We start from the raw sequence: 17,787 nt of genomic DNA, 5'->3' as shown, positions 1-17,787 counted from the left end.
CGGCTCTAGACCACATGCTTCACCTGTGCTGCCGGCCTCAGCACGTCTCCACACAAACCCCAGCACTGGCCACCAGCCTCTAGCTCCCGGCTCACACTGAGCCCCCTCTTTACTATCCTGGGACTCACTGGACTTCTGTGAGCAGTTTTCTCCAGTCGTTACGCTCCCCCCGATAATTCACATGGGTAATAGAACCTATGGGTAATAATAAAGTAACAGGGCTTATGGGTAATAGGGGAAACGATGTAAACAGTGATAGACTTTATTTTCTTGGGCTCCAAAATCACTGCAAATGGTGACTGCAGCCATGAAATTAAAAGGCACTTGCTCCTTGGGAGAAAAGCAATGACAAACTTAGACAGCAGATTAAAAAGCAGAGACATTATTTTGCTGACAAAGATCCATCTAGTCAAAGCTCTGGTTTTTCCAGTAGTCATGTTTGGATGTGAGTGAAGTTAAGTCGCTCAGTCGTGTCTGACTCTTTATGACACCATGGACTGTAGCCTACCAAGCTTCTCCGTCCTTGGGATTTTCTAGGCAAGCGTGCTGGAGTGGGTTGCCATTTCCTTCTCCAGAGGATCTTCCTGACCCAGGGATCGAACCTGGGTCTCCTGCATTGTAGGCAGACGCTTTACCCTCTGAGCCACCAGGGAAGTGCCCATGGGTGTGAGAGTTGGACCATAAAGAAGGCTGAGCGCTGAAGAATTGATGCTTTTGAACTGTGGTGTTGGAGAAGACTCTTGAGAGTCCCTTGGACTACAAGTAGGTCAAACTAGTCAATCCTAAAGGAAATCAGTCCTGAATATTCATTGGAAGGACTGATGCTGAAGCTGAAACCCCAATACTTTGGCCACCTGATTTGAAAAGACCCTGATGCTGGGAAAGATTGAAGACAGGAGAAGGGGACGACAGAGGATGAGATGATTGGATGGCATTACTGACTTGATGGACATGAGTCTGAGTAAACTCCGGGAGTTGGTGATGGACAGGGAAGCCTGCTGTGCTGCAGACCATGGGGTTGCAAAGAGTTGGACACGACTGAGCAACTGAACTGAACTGAATAGGATCTTAGTGATCTAAGAGAAGATAGCCCTTTCCTTGGGCCTCTGCCATCAGCTCTGCTACCCTCTGCTGCCCTCCCCTGGCCATTAATGTCACTGCAGGTGACTTCAGTGCTCTGATAGCTTCACTGATATGCTGATTTTTAAACACTTACTGAGTGCCGAAGAATTGATGCTTTTGAACTGTGGTGTTGGAGAAGACTCTTCAGAGTCCCTTGGACTGCAAGGAGATCCAACCAGTCCATCCTAAAGGAGATCAGTCCTGAGTGTTTATTGGAAGGACCAATGTTGAAGCTGAAACTCCGATACTTTGGCCACCTGATGTGAAGAGCTGACTCATTTGAAAAGACCCTGATACTGGGAAAGATTGAAGGCAGGAGGAGAAGGAGATGACAGAGGATAAGATGGTTAGATGGCATCACCGACTCAATGGAGATGAGTTTGAATAAACTCTGGGAGTTGGTGATGGACGGAGAGGCCTGGCGTGCTGTAGTCCATGGAGTCGCGAAGAGTCGGACATGACTGAACAACTGAACTGAACTGAAACCCTTACTTGGTCTTCCCAGGTGGCTTGATGATAACAAACCTGCCTGCCAATGCAAGAGACAGGGATTTGATCCCTGGGTCAGGACAATCCCCTGGAGAAGGAAATGGCAATGCACTCTAGTATTTTTGCCTGAGAAATACCATGGACAGAGGAGCCTGGCAGGCTGTAGTCCATGAGGTTGCAGAAGAGTCAGACACGACTTAGTGACTAAATAGCAGTAACAAACACGTATGTAGGGCCCCTCTGTAGATGCAATGTGTAGACAAAGGATTCGGTGATACAAGTAGCTGAAGCTTGCCTTGCATAAGCACATGGTCTACTGAGGGAAGGTGAACAGAGAGGGGGAATGAACAAATAGAAATGAATGGGAGTGGAATGAATGAATTCTAGAGTACCCCTGTGAGGCCTGGATTTGCTTACCATTCCACAGATTCCTGTGCCTTGAACTTTCACCTGACAAAATCCTTCCCCTTGAAGTGGAATTGGGGACCTTTGACCATCCCCCCAACTAGTGGAATGTGTTGGTCACATCCATCTTCTTTCTCCCTAGCATTTGAAGGTTTGTTTTCATTCATAAACCAAATATTTCTGAGCAGGCAGCGAACATTCTGCCAGGCACTGAAGATACAGTGGGAAAATGCTGATTCCATCTCGCATGGAATTTGCAGTCCAGCTCAGGATGTCTACATAATCAGATCATTAGACAGATTGATAGATGCTTTGGATCAGTGTTCCCTGGTGCCATATTCTGTCTTGTTCACACCTCGTAAGAGCCCTACAAGAACAGGGCATGGAGTCCATGGAATGGAAGAGATGAACCGCAGAGGAGCAGTGCCCGTGCACGCAGTAGGCACCTCAGGAAGTGCTGAATGATGAATGTGGTTGCAGAGACCCAAGCCCACTGTTTCCCATGCTGCTGCTGCTGCTAAGTCGCATCAGTCGTGTCCGACTCTGTGTCACCCCATAGACGGCAGCCTACCAGGCTCCCCTGTCCCTGGGACTCTCCAGGAAAGAATACTGGAGTGGGTTGCCATTTCCTTCTCACTGTTTCCCATGAGCTCTGCTGAAATGAGCAGCTCCAGTATTCACCCCTCACCTGCAGCACGCCCACCGCAGCCTCTTCTGCCCACCTACTTCCTGTCCAGATGCAGATCCACACGTATGAAACTGCAGGCCAGGACCTTCACCAGATTCCTGGTCAAGTCAAGAACAATTCAAGAGCCACAGTCCAGTATTGCAGGGGCTACGTCTGCTCTGTTCACCAAGATATCCCAATCTTCCCCACAGCACCTAGCATATATAAGATGTGCTCAGTAATTCCGTGGTGGTTGTTGAATTAATACATGAATTCTGCATAATTATCCAGACAAGAGCTTAAATTTCTGCAAGGAGTTTAATGATGATTGGGCTCATTTTATCAATAGAGACAGCTGTCCTGGTTCTCTGTAGCCAGCAGTGGATTTATAACTTAAGTCGGTGTATAGCCACCAACAGGGTGTAGACCTGAGCTGTGGTGACCCCATGGGTTAACCTCCAGCACAAGGAGAGCTCCGCCATCCTCCGTGAGCTGAGATTTTAAGGGCTCCCCATTGTTCAGCCTGCTTTCAGGGGTAGGTCAGTGTGAGCTGGCTGATCTGAGGAGTCCTCCTGGTAAAGAAGGGGCAGGAGGAAGAATCACCAGCAGCAAAGAAGAGAGAGCAGTGTGCAGTGAGGGCCGGGATGCAGAGCAGCCGCAGGGAGGACATGCCCCTGAGGTTTGGGAGAGGAGCCTCTGCCAGGGCTGTACTTCAGTGAGTGGGCCTAAGGGGCCCTGGGCTGGGAGTGACCAACTTTTACTCAAAGATCCAGCAGGGACTGCAGCACATTTGCTTAAAACAACAGCTGGTTTAGTAATTTTGGCCTCAGACAGTAATTATAGCTGCTGGGGCTCCTTGGAGAGATAATTACGGAAAGGATTCAGCACATTCATTTTATCTACACACTTAACCATCAATTAAATCATTACCATCTAATCCTATTCCAGAGTCTAGAAATGATCTGTGAATGTATAATTTTGAAGGCTCGGAAGTTTGTTTGCAGATGGTTTTAAGTGAAAAATTGCCCCATTTCCAGAGCCAGCAGAGGTCCACGTGTGTGCTTTCCCATGGAGGCAGAACCCAGGGAAGTTCCGTGTCGGTTGTCCTGTCTCCCCCGGTCCTGCCGCAGGAGGGCGGGAGGCGCTGTGGGCCATGCCTTTCATCTCCCTGTGATTGTACAGAGAGGGATTTCACTGAGACCTAGAGGAACCTGGGAGCAGAAGGTATGGTGTTTTGCTTGCCAAGAGGCTTCCCAGAGGATCCCCTGCTGGGATTTTGCAAGGACCCTGAGCCACCACCCCCTAGCTCAACGGCAAGGAGGAGGTTATTTCACTGTGGGAACCAGAAGCTTGTAATATTTAGAAGTGGGGGCCCTGGAGTCGGACCCCTGGGCTCACGTTTCTGCTCTCCCACTTCCCAGCTGTGTGTCTTTAAGCCAGTCTTTGAACCTCCCCAAGCCTCAGAGTATTCAGCTTTTTGATGATACAATAATGGGCCCTGTGTAGTGGAGCTATTGAGAGACTTAAGCATGAGAAAATAATGTAACATGTTCAACGCACAGTGTCTGACATTTAATGGGTGCTAGGGAAATTGGAATCATTAGGTTACATAGCATACAGTGGTCACCAGGGAAGGAGAAAAGCAGAGGGAGAACCAGAATGTCCAAAAATGTGCTGCCGCGAGGTCCAGTGGCCTCTGAGAACATGTGGCTCCAGCTTTGGACTTCACAGCTGCTGCTTCTCCGACCCTGACCTCCCTCCATGGTGACCCATCCCGGAGTCCCTTGCTCTAAGAACCCGTCCTTTCTGATCCTGCCCTGCCTCAGCTGCTGCCCCTGTGCTTCTCCAGAAATCTGACCTCACTGTTCTGCTGATTCCCTGAGCAAGCCTGCATCCCTCCCAAACCTCTGACGGCCTTTTCTGTCACTCTTGGATGTTTTTGTGGGCTCACAGTTGCACACAATTATGTCCCAAGTTTCTGTCTTAAGCTACTTTCTGTTCTTCCATGACATGCAGAGCAGCTTTGCAGGGCTAAGATCCACAGGATTGAAATTGCTTCCCTGCCTCTTGATGCCTGAAAGACAGCTTCTCTAATAGACAGGGATCTTGGGCCATACCAGCTCTTCACACCTGTGCCTAAAGCTGGGATCCCAGAGGCACTGGCTATACTCTAGGGCACTGGGCAAGCCCCCTCTGGGCACCGACTCTTCCAGACTGCTATAGCACCCCATGGCCAATGTCAGACTCCGCCCATCCTGCCCTCCTACTCATACCATGGGCTCTTCCCCCTGAGGGTGCTAAAAAAAAGCCCCACTCTGTGGCTGGTATGGAATTGGCCTCAGGACTGGCTTTTGCCCCAGCAAGAGTAGTAACTGTGTGGCAGCCCCAAGCTGGGAACCAGCTCCCAGCACAGCATCATCCAGGTACCGGACTGACCTGGAGGGCACCCATCTCATCTTACAGCCACGCCCAGCCCCGAGCCAGGGCTGCAGAGGAATGAAAGGCTCCCAGCAGTGCTGTGACAAAGCCAGATGTCCCGTCTTCAGATTCATTGTTATTGTTGGAAAAATTGTAAAGAGCTTATTTTCAACTACTTTCCAAAGTTGTAAGAATTAAGTTAGTAAATATAAAGCATTTACAAGAGAGCCTAGTACTTAGTGTAAATTTAATAGATATCATTAAATTCGGTTCAGTTCAGTTGCTCAGCCGTGTCCGACTCTTTGCAACCCCATGAATCGCAGCACGCCAGGCCTCCCTGTCCATCACCAACTCCCGGAGTTCACTCAGACTCACGTCCATTGAGTCAGTGATGCCATCCAGCCATAGATATCATTAGATTGGTGCAAAAATAATTATGATTTCAGATCCTGAATTTTAAATCATTACAGCTAGGCTCAAACACATCTATATTAACCAAAATAGGAACCATTACAATCAACACATTTTGCCAGTGAGAAATGTTTATTTATTCCTGTAGCATCCATGCTTCAGGATTTGATGAATTCTTGGAAAGCATTTTCTGCATCCAGCTGGTTGTGGAAGCATTTTTTCCTACAGAAAGCTGTCATGATGCTTCAAGAAGTTGTAGTTGGTGAGAGGTCGGGTGAATATGGCAGATGAGGCAAAACTTTGTACCTCAGTTGTCCAGCTTTTCAAGTGTTGGTTGTGTGACATGTGGTCAGGTCTTGTCATGGAGAAGAATTGGGCCCTTTCTGTTGACCAACACCGGCCGCAAGCGTTGCCGTTCTCGGTACATCTCATCGATTTGCCGAGCATACTTCTCAGATGGAATGGTTTCACCAGAATTCAGAAAACTAGTGGATTTCAGAGCAGCAGCAGACCAACGCACAGTGACTGTGACCCTTTTTCTGGTGCAAGTTTGGTTTGGGTAAGTGCTTTGGAGCTTCTTCTTGGTCCACCTAGTGAGCTGGTTATCACCAGTTGTCTTATAAAATCCACTTTTCATTGCATATCACAATCCAGTCAAGAAATGTTTTGTTGTTGTTGCATAGAATAAGATAAGATGACACTTCAAAACAATGGTTTTTGTTTGGTTTTGATCAGGTCTCGAGGCACCCACTTAGCGAGTTTTTTCAGCTTTCCAGTTTGTGTCAAATGCCAACCAGCCATAGGATGGTGGACGTTGAGTTCTTGGGCAACTTCTTGTGTAGTTAGTTGTAAGATGATCAGCTTTGATGATCCTCTCAATAGGTCGTCAACTTTGGATGACCACCCACTGCACTCCTCATCATTAAGGCTCTAGTCTCCTTTGCAAAACTTCTTGAACCACCACTGCACTGTATATCCCATTAGCAGTTCCTGGGCAAAATGCCTTGCTGATGTTGCAGGCTGTTTCTGCTGCATTATGACCCATTTGAACTCGAATAAGAAAATCACTCAAATTTGCTTTCAGTCTAACATCATTTCCATAGTCTAAAATAGATACAAACAGCAAGTAATAATTCATTAGCAAACAACATAAAGCAAGAAATGATATTAAAATGATGTGTAACATAACCAATTTTATTTACAAATGTATTTCAGTATCAAATAGTAAAGTCAACAATGCAAAACAGAAATTACTTTTGCACCAACCTGATAGCTATGGTTATTGCAGGCTTCCCTGGTGGCTCAGCGGCAGAGTATCTGCCTGCAATGCAGGAGACTCGGGTTTGATCCCTGGGTCAGGAAGATCCCCTGGAGGAGGAAATGGCTACCCACTCCAGTATTCTTGCCTGAGAAATCCCACAGACAGAGGCGCCTGGTGGGCTGCAGTCCATGGGCTTGTAAGAGTCAGACATGACTTAGCGACTTACCACAGTGTTGTTATTGTCCTTGTCCTCTTCTCTGTGTGAATACCTACATGATCGCTCCCGAAAGGCCGCGCTGTGTCTTTGTGTTTGTTTTCCTGATTAGACGTGAGTTCCCTGATCAGACATGAGTTCCCTGGGAGCAGAGATGGAATCTCCTGTGTCTCTGAATCCCTCAAGCCTTGTGTAGACCCCCAGCTCTTGAGGAGGTACTCAGTATTGGCTGAAGGAGAGAAAGAGAGATGGAATACAGGAGTCAGGGAGATGGGGCCCAGCTTCCCATGTGCTCAGCCTGAGGTGCCCCTTTCCTGACTCCCAGGCGGGAGTCCTTCACTGACACTCATTGCGCGCTTCTGGAAGTTTTCATGTTTTAACTTCTACTGGATGAAAAGGTGGATGGAAAACCTCACTGACAACATCTGATGCTTTGACCAACAGCATGGGATCTCCTGCTCTGGAAAGGCTTTTAGGAAAAGTCTGAGCAGTTCAGAAAAGGAAAAACAGCTGGGTTTTCAGGGTCCCGCAAACTTTGGGAGAGTCCACATTTCAAGATAATTTTGTAACTTTGCTTGTCAACCTGAGAAAGTGGGAGAAGGAGAGGCAGCAGGGAGGGAGGACGGGAGGGAGAGGAGGCTGTGGCCTCTGGAAGGGCTTCAGAACCACCAGCTTCTGTCTCAAACCTCTTCTGCAAACAGCCTTTGCCATGCAAGGAAGCGGTGCTCAGGTGCGGGGACCTAGCCCAAGGCTTGCCGGAAGCACTATTGCCTTTGAAGTTTCTTGTGAAAAGGAGCTGGCGGGGGGGAGGGGGGAGTGTCTTATCGTCTCCACTGAGAGCTCTAGTCCCGGCCACACTGGCCACATGGCAGAGACCAGGGTAGCAGCACACACCTCCTGTTCCATAGAAGAAAATGTCCCCTTCATGTGCTTGTGCCGGCTTCCTCGAGACTGTTGTGCTTTATTTATTGCAGTTTCATGCTGCGATTATCCCACTTCAATCTATGCTTAAAATACCAACTGTACCCACTGTCTCCAACGAAGTGCAGCACATGGATTTTGTTTTCTGGACTGCACTAAAATCATTTGATAAAGTTGCACAATCCCCTCTGCTGCAGAGCACAAAGAACTCTCTCAAAATAGCTCACCTTTCATATAAATAGCTCACCTCCTAGATAGTTCTGCAGTGGGCATACTGAGTCAGAGGCGGCATCTCCACAGCTTTTCCAGAGATCTGAGTCACTCTCCTCACCCCCACCACTGCCATATTCCCAGCTCTGGTGTCGCAGTGAGACAAGTTGGCACCCAGGTGGGACAGCTCCCTGGCCTGGTTCCTAGTGTGGGATGGGGGTGGAAGGGAAAACCAGAGCAGAGCAGATGCAGGGGGCGGCTAGGGGTGTTCCCGGTGGGAGCAGAAGAGGCCCCTGGTGGATGAGCAGTATTACAAGAAGGTGTTAGGAGCAAAGGAGACGAAGGGGAGTTTGAGGGGTCAAAGCAGAGAGCACAGACCTCGGGAGAAACAAGGATTGACTTAGGGGGAAGAGCGGGATGGAAGCTTTGATAAAGACCAAGGATGGAAAGGACAGCAGCTAGGAGCCCCAGAGGAGGGTTAGAGATGGTTCAAAGGGAGTAGGCTTCATCTGGGGCAGGCTGTGCGGGCAGCAGAGAGAGGACCGGCTGCTGCACAGTGAGGGTGGAGGGCGGGGCCGTGAGGCCTGGCAGGCTTGGTCTGAGGGGTGACCAGGCTGCCCTGAGGGTGGGAAGAGAAAACCACAAGCCCCCTCAGCCCAGCTGCTCTCCCAGAGTTGTTGCGAGGCTGTCTGAGCCCCCTCTCACCCACACATCCATGTGTTCATCACCCTGTGTTCACACGCTTTGGGGCTCCTGTGCCCCTGACCTCCCCACCACCTCTTATGCACCTGCCTGCCCACCACCGCCTCTTCTGCTGCCCTGGTCTGTGCCCACATAACCTGCCAGTCCTGTATCCTGCCTTCTCTCCAGTGCTGATCACTGGGCTCCTGACAAGCAGGCATGCCTTGCTTATAATCTGATGCCTCAGATTAATAATAAGACGAGGGACTTCCCTCAGGGTCCGGTGGCTAAGACTCTCTGCTTCCAGTGCAGGGGGCCCAGGTTTGATCCCTGGTCGGGGAACTAGACCCCACATGCCACAACTAAGACCTGGTGCAGTCAAATAAATGAATATAAAAAGTAATAATCATAAGATGACGTTAGCTGTCCCACATGGACCATCTGCTCCATCTGGGGCTCTGCGTTAAGTGCTGTGCTTAAGTCATCTGATTTAACCCATGCCCTGTGAGGCAAATGGTATTGTCTCCCCACATGAAAAAAGTTGAGACCAAACTAACTTGTCAAGCTTCACGAGGCAAATAAGTGGTAGAGCACACCCACTGGAATAGATGGTATGTCCATCCATGGTCATGTGCCGTCCCCACACCCCCGAGGGCCTCATATTCAGTGCCTTGGACTTGGCCGAGGGACTTCATTGTCCAGGAGACTATGGGTGGGGTGACAGTTCCAGGTGAGGCCTTTAAGAAGTATCACACATTTGTGTTTGACCCCTTGAGCTTTTGGCCTGCATCATGGGAATTCCCTGGGTCCTAGAACAATAAGACCCAGAAACAGACCTCTAACTGTGTGGAGCCAGGTCCAGCTGAGCCCAACAGAGCTGTAGCCAACCCACAGACTTACTGTGGAAAGCAGCTAAGATTTGGGGGTTGCTTGTTACTGCAGCAAAACCTGACTCATACAGATTTTAAAAGATCTTTCTGATTCCATACAGAGCTTTTAAAACCACAGTATTTGTCCATGTCAGTGCTTCCTGGGCACAGAAACCAAGGCGATTTGGACTGGATCCAGAGGGGGCCCTCTCTCTACCCCTTAGGGAAGGCTGCCTCTTCACCGCTTCGCATCAAGTTGAAGTGGGTAACCTATAGCCATTTCAGTTGCTCTCTTCTTTTTATTCTCCTGCCCTCTTCCTATAAAATGTTTTTTTTGCACAAACCTTCATATCCCAGCAGATCTGTAGCTTGGAAGAAGATACAGCTCTACCAGTCCAGTACAGCCAAGTTCTCACATGTTTGGTCAGCTCTGCTGGTTCTAAAAGATTATTTCCCTTCTGTGCAGTTGTTATTCAGCTCAATGAAGATGGTAAAAACAAAACAGTGCCTAAGAAGTCTCCAGAAATTTCTTTTGTTTTCATCCCACTGGCACTAATTCACTGTTCCCTAATCTCACATTCCCAGATGATTTATCATGTAAGTTTTTTGCTCATTTACTTTCAGTTGTTTTGCTTCTGCTGTTTCTCTCCACCCCTGTGCTGTGCTCAGTCACTCAGTCGTGTCTGACTCTTTGTGACCCCATGGACTGTAGCCCACCAGGCTCCTCTGTCCATGGGATTCTCCAGATAAGAATACTGGAGTGGGTTGCCATGTCCTCCTCCAGGGGTTCTTCCCATCCACACCCCTGTCCCCTGCCTAAATCATCTGCTTCAGTATTACCATAATTTTCAAAACCAGTCTGATGTGCCGTGAACAGTATGTAGTAAAACCGATTAACTGATTAACCTTAAAAAAAAAAACCCAAAAGCTAATAGAATACTCTCTTTCATTTTAGAAGTCATGTTATGTTCTGTGGGGTTTTTCCCACAAATGTGTTCTTCAGTGTTATATTCTAATAAGGCTAAACTTTGTAGCTACAAAGATTCGATTCCTTCAGATTGGAACATGATGGTCCCTATTTATGTTAGTAGGAAAAGCTCTGAAGTGAAAACTTGGGGTTTTTCATACACAGTGTTTCTTCTCTCTTCTTCTGGCAGAACCCCGTTTTTCTTGAGGACCTACCCATTTCCCTGTGTCCTTGTGGTTTGGGTAGACCTGGCCTCACCCTCCACTCCATGCTCCATGTGTGCCTGGACTGTGTCCACCCAGCAAATCAGCAGCTGGTTCAGGGCGGCCCCGTGACCCAGTTAAGGGCCAGGAGTTTGGCTGGAACTGTCAGGAGGAGTCACGTCTTTCCACTGGACCCAGCTGTGAGGTTGCCAGTGTGGAGTAGTCAGCAGCAGTCTTGCCATCACAGTAGTTGAGCCTAGTCCAGAGTGGAGCCAATCAAAGGAAAGCAGAGTTGAGTGGTGGGGAAAGTGCTCGTGAGTCCTGAGGACACTGCCTGGACCTCTGGAGGGACGGAGAGGCTGGCAGACAGACTGAGGGACAGGAGAGCGGCCCTGCTCACATCACCTCGCATCTCCTCACCCAGCACTCCCCAGCTTGGGAGTGGGGGGTCGAGGGGACCGAAGCCACACGAGGAGCGGAGGAGAGAAGTGAGAGCAGACAGGGAAGAAAGGCTCAGAGAGCGGCGCACGATAGGTAGCTGACAGGACGCTGGCGCAGGACTTGTGCCAGGGACAGGTTGCCAGGCTGGCAGGGGCAGGCAGGGTGGTGGGACCTCCACAGAGTCAGGCACGCTGAAGTCCTAGCACAGGGCTGGAACCGTGAAGTGAGAACAGTTAGGACACAGGGGGCGCTGGGACCTGCAGGTGACGAGCACTGCCCAGCGGCAGACTGCAAGAGTAACTCTCAGCCCCACCTAGTGCAGGGCATGGCTTCACGCCCTGACATGGGAGCTTCTGGCTCAGGCTGCGGGGAGCCTCGTGGGCTCCGGGCATGTTGGGGTACGGCAGGACATGGATGCCTAGAACCTCCTCCTTTAGTTGAAGTTCTGTTTAGATAATAGAAAACAAATGGAACTAGCTTGGGACTTTTTGTAAGAGTTGAGGGAAGTTTCTTGGAATTCGAGGGTGGGGATGTATCTATGTTCCAGGAAGGACTGGGGCCGAAACTGGAAACTTTAGGAAAACCAGATGTTTGTTAATTTTTTGCTTTGACTCTGCTCTCTCCTTTCATCATCTACTACATTCGTCTCTCCCCACCCCCGCCCCACACATTCACATTCCTCTGTCTGTCTTTTCTCTTCTGTACTCTTTTACATTCTCCCACTGAAGGATCTCTCATTGCCCAACTTGACTTGGGTGCCCAGTATTGATCCAAATAGCTGACAGTGGGGTTGGATGGAAGGGGATGAAGAGAGAGCTGTCTTACTTTCAGCATCTCGGCGCTGTGGAGGGGAGGTGATGGGGGTGGTGGTGGCCGGGTGAGCTGGGAAGACACTCCAGGCTCTGTTCCTCTAACTGCCAGGGGCTGCCCTTTGGTGTATCTGCCACCAGTCCCCACCGTAGTCTTCAGCGGCCCTGATGTCTGCACTCAGCGTTTATTCAATCCGTGTTCACTGAGCACCTGCCACCTCCCGCCTGCTCTTCCACACTCGGGGAACCAGTGTGCAAGCAACAGGCAAAATGCCTGGCACCATGGAGCTTGCGTTCTGGTGGAGGAGACAGATTCCGTAAAAATAAACAGAAAATGAGTCTCGATGAGATGGAGGATGGAAACACAACAAGCGTGATAGGAATGGGTGGGAGCCGCCTGTACGTGGGGAGGCTGGGGAGATGACACTGAACAGAGACCCGGAATGAGAAGTGGACAGCAGAGCAAGGACCTGGGAAGAGCGGAGAAGAGGCGGCTGTGGGTGGGATGCAGAGTCCAGGGAGTCAGGGGCTGCCCCTGCAGTCTGTCCCACCCTCACCCTCGTCAGGAGCCCTGGGGAGAGGAGCTGAGTTCAGCCTCCTCATCCAGTCCCCACTGCTTGCTCCTCGTCTGACAGGCCAGGTGCTCCTAACAAAGCCAGGTGAGCGCAGCACCCCCACAGGTAACACCAATCCGCACTTTACGCAGCACCAGCCACCGTTTCCCTGGCCTTGCTACACTCTCGGTCACTTTCCTCCCTTATCACTGTATTTCCATCCCCTTGATGAAAGACCAGGGTCCTCAGATTCTGATCTGAGCCTCTGACCTTTCTGCCTGCCCTAAGTTGACTTCCTGTCCTCTCTTGGCTCAACCAACCCCTAAACAATGCTTGTCTGCGTGTATCCTGCGCCTCACTGTGCTCACCCTTTCTCCTCCCAGCTGCGCCTGGGTTTCTCTGCTGCCCGTCTTTGGAGGCCTTAGAAATGCTGCTTCCAGCCCCCAGCTTCTCTCTGCCCTGCTTTCCCCAAGTGTGGACATAGCGCCGCCTCAGTCCTCCCAAAACACAGCTGGGGCCAGGCTAGAGTGTTGAATGAAACTTTCCTAAGGGTTGGGGAGTGACTGCACAGACAAAACAGCTCATGGGAAACTGAAAGTTCTATAACCTGAGAAAGAAGCATCCACCTAATACTGTCCCTGCCAATAGGAAGCTGAGTGGAAGGAGCACACTTTGCGTCATTGTGCAGAAAAATCCTGTCTCTCCTGACCCCAGCTTCTCAGGCTAACAACATAGGATCTGGGCTCTACCTTTGAAAACTAAGTCCCCACAGGAGCTTCTTCCCCAGGGCTGTGCAGACTGCCCTGTAGGCAGTACCTTCACCAGGGAGCTGGGCTGAGGAGAGCTAGGAAGGTGAAGTCACCCCTCTCTCCTCTCCACTGACGAGTGGTGGGTGTGCCTGGAGGGATTCCTGTGTCTTAATTCACACAAAGCTTCAAACACAAATCTGACGTGTTGCTCTCATACTTAAAATCCTTCAGTGACTCTGCTTTGCCTGAACAAGATCAAGTTCTTTATCTGGACATTCAAGGTCCTCTGTGACTCCTCCCCCACCTCCTCCTCCTCCTGTTATGTTGAGGGTTAGTCGCTCAGTCGTGTCCAGCTCTTTGCGACTTCACGGACTGTAGCCTGCCAGGCTCCTCTGTCCATGGGATTCTCCAGGCAAGAATACTGGAGTGGATTGCCATTCCCTTCTCCAGAGGATCTTCCTGACCCAGGGATTGAACCCAGGTTTCCTGCTTTGTAGGCAGATTCTTTACCATCTGAGCTACAGGGAAGATGGGCCCAATTATTAGTGGTCCACGTCATGCTCTTTTATTCACTCCACGGCCCCTGCTCCTGCTTTCACTTCTTTTTGTGTGTCCTTTCCACCCCTTTTGGCCTGGCTGGATCCAGCTTATCTTTTAAGCATCTTATCACTTGTCATTTTCTGCAGGAAGCATTCTGAAGATCCTCCCACTATGAGTTAAATGTCTCTGTTCTGAGTTCTCCTGGTCCCCTGTGTTCACCCCTTACTTAGCATTTGATGACACTTGATGTTATCTGTGTACGAGTCACCTGCAGCACATCCAATTGCTCCCTGAGGATAGAGACTGTTATTCATCATTATGTAACCAGCACCTGGCAAAATGCCTGGCACAAAGTCAGTGTTGAATAATTTCTTGTTGGATAGAATTCCAATTTCTTCTATCTTACAACTTGGAAAATGATTGCTGATTTGTTAGAAAGACTCTGGATGTCATATTTTCAAACATACAGGCATATGGTTCTATTAATGTATACAAGTAACCCAGTGCTAGCTCTGAAAGCTGAAGAAGCTCCCTTTTTTTGAGGGCTAAATGAGCTCTACCTTCCTTCCAGCACCCAGTTCTCCTAGTGAAAGAGGACAGCCATGAGAGTTATTCAGTGCAGTCAAGTTCTCAGTCATCGTCTCGGTGATATTTGTGGCAAAACAAAAGTACAGACGGTTCTCATAAAGATCTCTGCAAAAGAATCACCTTAGTTTAAAAGCACAATGGAAGATCCATGACTCTTTCCTCCAGGAAGCTCAGAATTCCTTCATGCTTGTACTCACCATGCTGGCCGCCTGTCTCAACAATCTTTCAAGATTCTCCTTGCATTCCTGCATCATTTGTTATATTGTGGCATTCTATCCAAGTAATGATCAGTCCAGTTGCCTTTAAAACAATCACTTTGAGAGGGGAGTGGGGGACTCAGTCATTTACTAATTCATCAGTTCAGTTCAGTCGCTCAGTCGTATCTGACTCTGCGACCCCATGAATCGCATCACGCCAGGCCTCCCTGTCCATCACTAACTCCCAGAGTTCACTCAGACTCACGTCCATCGAGTCAGTGATGCCATCCAGCCATCTCATCCTCTGTCGTCCCCTTCTCCTGCCCCCAATCCCTCCCAGCGTCAGAGTCTTTTCCAATGAGTCAACTCTTCACATGAGGTGGCCAAAGTACTGGAGTTTCAGCTTTAGCATCAGTCCTTCCAAAGAAATCCCAGGGCTGATCTCCTTCAGAATGGACTGGTTGGATCTCCTTACAGTCCAAGGGACTCTCAAGAGTCTTCTCCAAGACCACAGTTCAAAGCATCAATTCTTTGGCGCTCAGCCTTCTTCACAGTCCAACTCTCACATCCATACATGACTACTGGAAAAACCATAGCCTATCAGTCAATATTAATTGAGTGCCATACTACTCTGAGTATCCATCTGTGAGAAGAAACAGACATAAACTTTTGTCCTCCTAAAGCTTATATTTTAGTAAGAGGAACAAAAAAGAAACATTGTAAGTGAACATTGTATTGGAGGTAATAGGTACTGTGAAAAATATAAGAAAGCAAGGAGAATCAGAAATGTGGTGGTGATGTGGGTTTTTTTTAGTTTTTTTTTTTTAATTAAAATTTTTTTTAATTTTTAAAAAGTTAAAAAAAAGTTTTTTTTTTAAATTTGGCTGCACTGGGTCTTAGTTGCAGCACACAGTATCTAGTTCCCTGACCAGGAATTGAACCTGAGCCCCCTGCATTGAGAGCTCAGAGTCTTAACCACCGGATCACCAGGGAGGTCCCAGTGGTGACTTGTTGTTATTGGTTGGTTAGTTGGTTGTGTTTTTTTAAAGAAGGTTTATTTTAATGTAGGTAATGGTAGGGCTCGAGGAGCAAACACTTGAAAGAGATTAGGGAGCAAGCGGTGTAGAAATACAGGCTGAGAAACAGCCAACACTGAGGCCTTCAGGAAGCCTGTACAAGGAACGAGGTAAGCAGTGTGGGAGAGTAATGGGGCTGAGAGGGAGCGTAATAGCAGTGAGATCAGAAAGGTACACAGGGTGGGTGGGTCCCAGTTGCAAAGAACCTAGTGATCTTCATAAGAACTTTGATTCCCACTCTGAGGTGAACGGAAAGGCCGTTGCAGCATTTTGAAGAGATGTGACATGATCTGGGCTTATAACCATTCCCTCTGGTTCTGCGTTTGGAATAGGCTGTATCGGGGCAAGAGTGAAAGTGGGGAGAACCTTTAGGAGTCTGCCACTATGGTCTAGATGGAAACAGTAGAGGCTTGGGCCAGTGTAGAAGCAATGGTAGAGTTGAGAAGTGGTTACATTCTGGATAGATTTTGGAAGGAGACCTAATAGGATTTCCTGATGTAGGGTGTGACAGAAGTGAAGGGATAGAGGTAACAGAAGTGAAGGGGTGGAGTTGCCACAAGTGAGCTGAGGAAGGCCACAGGTGGAGCGCCTATGTAGGGCACTCAGGAGTTGGACTAACTACATTTGACTTTCCTAGTGGCTCAGACTGTAAAGCATCTGCCTACAGTGCGGGAGACCTGGGCTTGATCCCTCGGTCGGGAAGATCCTCTGGAGAAGGAAATGGCAACCCACTCCAGGACTCTTGTCTGGAAAATCCCATGGATGGAGGAGCCTGGTAGGCTACAGTCCATGGGGCTGCAAAGAGTCAGACATGACTGAGCGACTTCACCTTACCTTACCTTACATTTGACTTAACTACTTAACTATACCTCCTGGATGCACCTACAGGGAGATATCACGTGGCAGTTCGAGACAGAAACCTAGAATTCCAGAATTAGGTCCAGATGTAAATGGAGAAGAGAAGAAGCCCAAGGACTGAAAATTGGGACTTTCTAACACTTAAAGGTAGGGGAAAGAAGAGAAATCAAGGAAACTAGTATAGTTGGTGTCTTAACTCAGACTGCCATAACAAAATACCGCAGACTGGGAGGCTAAAACAACAGAAGCTTATTTTCTCACGGATCTGGAGGCTAGAAGTTAGAGATCAGCATGATTGCGTTCTGGTGAAAGCTTTTTTTGTAGATTGCAGATGACAGCCTTCTCACTGTGTCCTCACATGGTGGGTGGACAGAAGCAGGGAGAGAGCAGGAGAGAGTGACTTATCTTATAAGGGCACTAATCCCATCATGAGGGCCCCACCCTCATGACCTCATCTGACCCTGATTGCCTGCTCTTACCACATCTGTGGCTGGATAGACATGAGTTGGAGCAAGCTCCATGAGTTGGTGAATGACAGGGAAGCCTGGCATGCTGCAGTCCATGGGGTCACAAGAGTCGGACACACTGAGCAACTGAACTGAACTGAAACAGTTTAGTTGGAAGCACTTGGTAAAGCACTTATTCAACATCTATGTACCTCAGTTTCCTCATTATAGAATGAGAATAATAATAGGACCCACCTCAGAGAACTGGTGAGGAGTTAAATGGATTAATATATGTAATATGCTTAGAACACTACATACTAAATCCTGCATAGTATTAACTATTATAATGGTTATAAATCTAATTATTTAGTTATGAAACTAAAATGCTCAGTTTTACGTGTTCTTTGCTTAATTCTCAATTAGCTCATTAATTTGACAGATTAAATTTCCCTAGAGTTCTAAAGCCAATTTTGCACTTAATCAAATTCTCTTAAATATTTCAAATTAAAGGGAAAAAATCTTTATAAATCTAGCAAAAAAAAAGAAAACTACTCTTCTCATATTTAAGTACTGTTTAAACAATGATTGACTATTTTCCCTTAAACATTTCAAACTAAGGTCACGAGTTGATTATGTCAAACATTTCAAATATCTATCACAGTAGGTGTTAAACCAAATTGTTCTCAAGGAA

The 17,787-nt window shown here is 48.3% G+C and overlaps 1 non-coding gene across 1 annotated transcript; it reads right to left on the bottom strand.

Annotated features, from left to right (window-relative positions):
- Positions 1 to 580: 580 nt before the first annotated feature.
- Positions 581 to 653, bottom strand: TRNAC-ACA (transfer RNA cysteine (anticodon ACA)). Its single transcript has one exon. It is a non-coding gene; the product is annotated as a tRNA-Cys (tRNA).
- Positions 654 to 17,787: the final 17,134 nt, after the last annotated feature.

The sequence above is a fragment of the Capricornis sumatraensis genome, chromosome 16 (genome assembly GCF_032405125.1).
Source record: "Capricornis sumatraensis isolate serow.1 chromosome 16, serow.2, whole genome shotgun sequence".
Lineage (NCBI taxonomy): Eukaryota > Metazoa > Chordata > Mammalia > Artiodactyla > Bovidae > Capricornis > Capricornis sumatraensis.
This window is presented reverse-complemented; position numbering and strand designations above follow the sequence as displayed.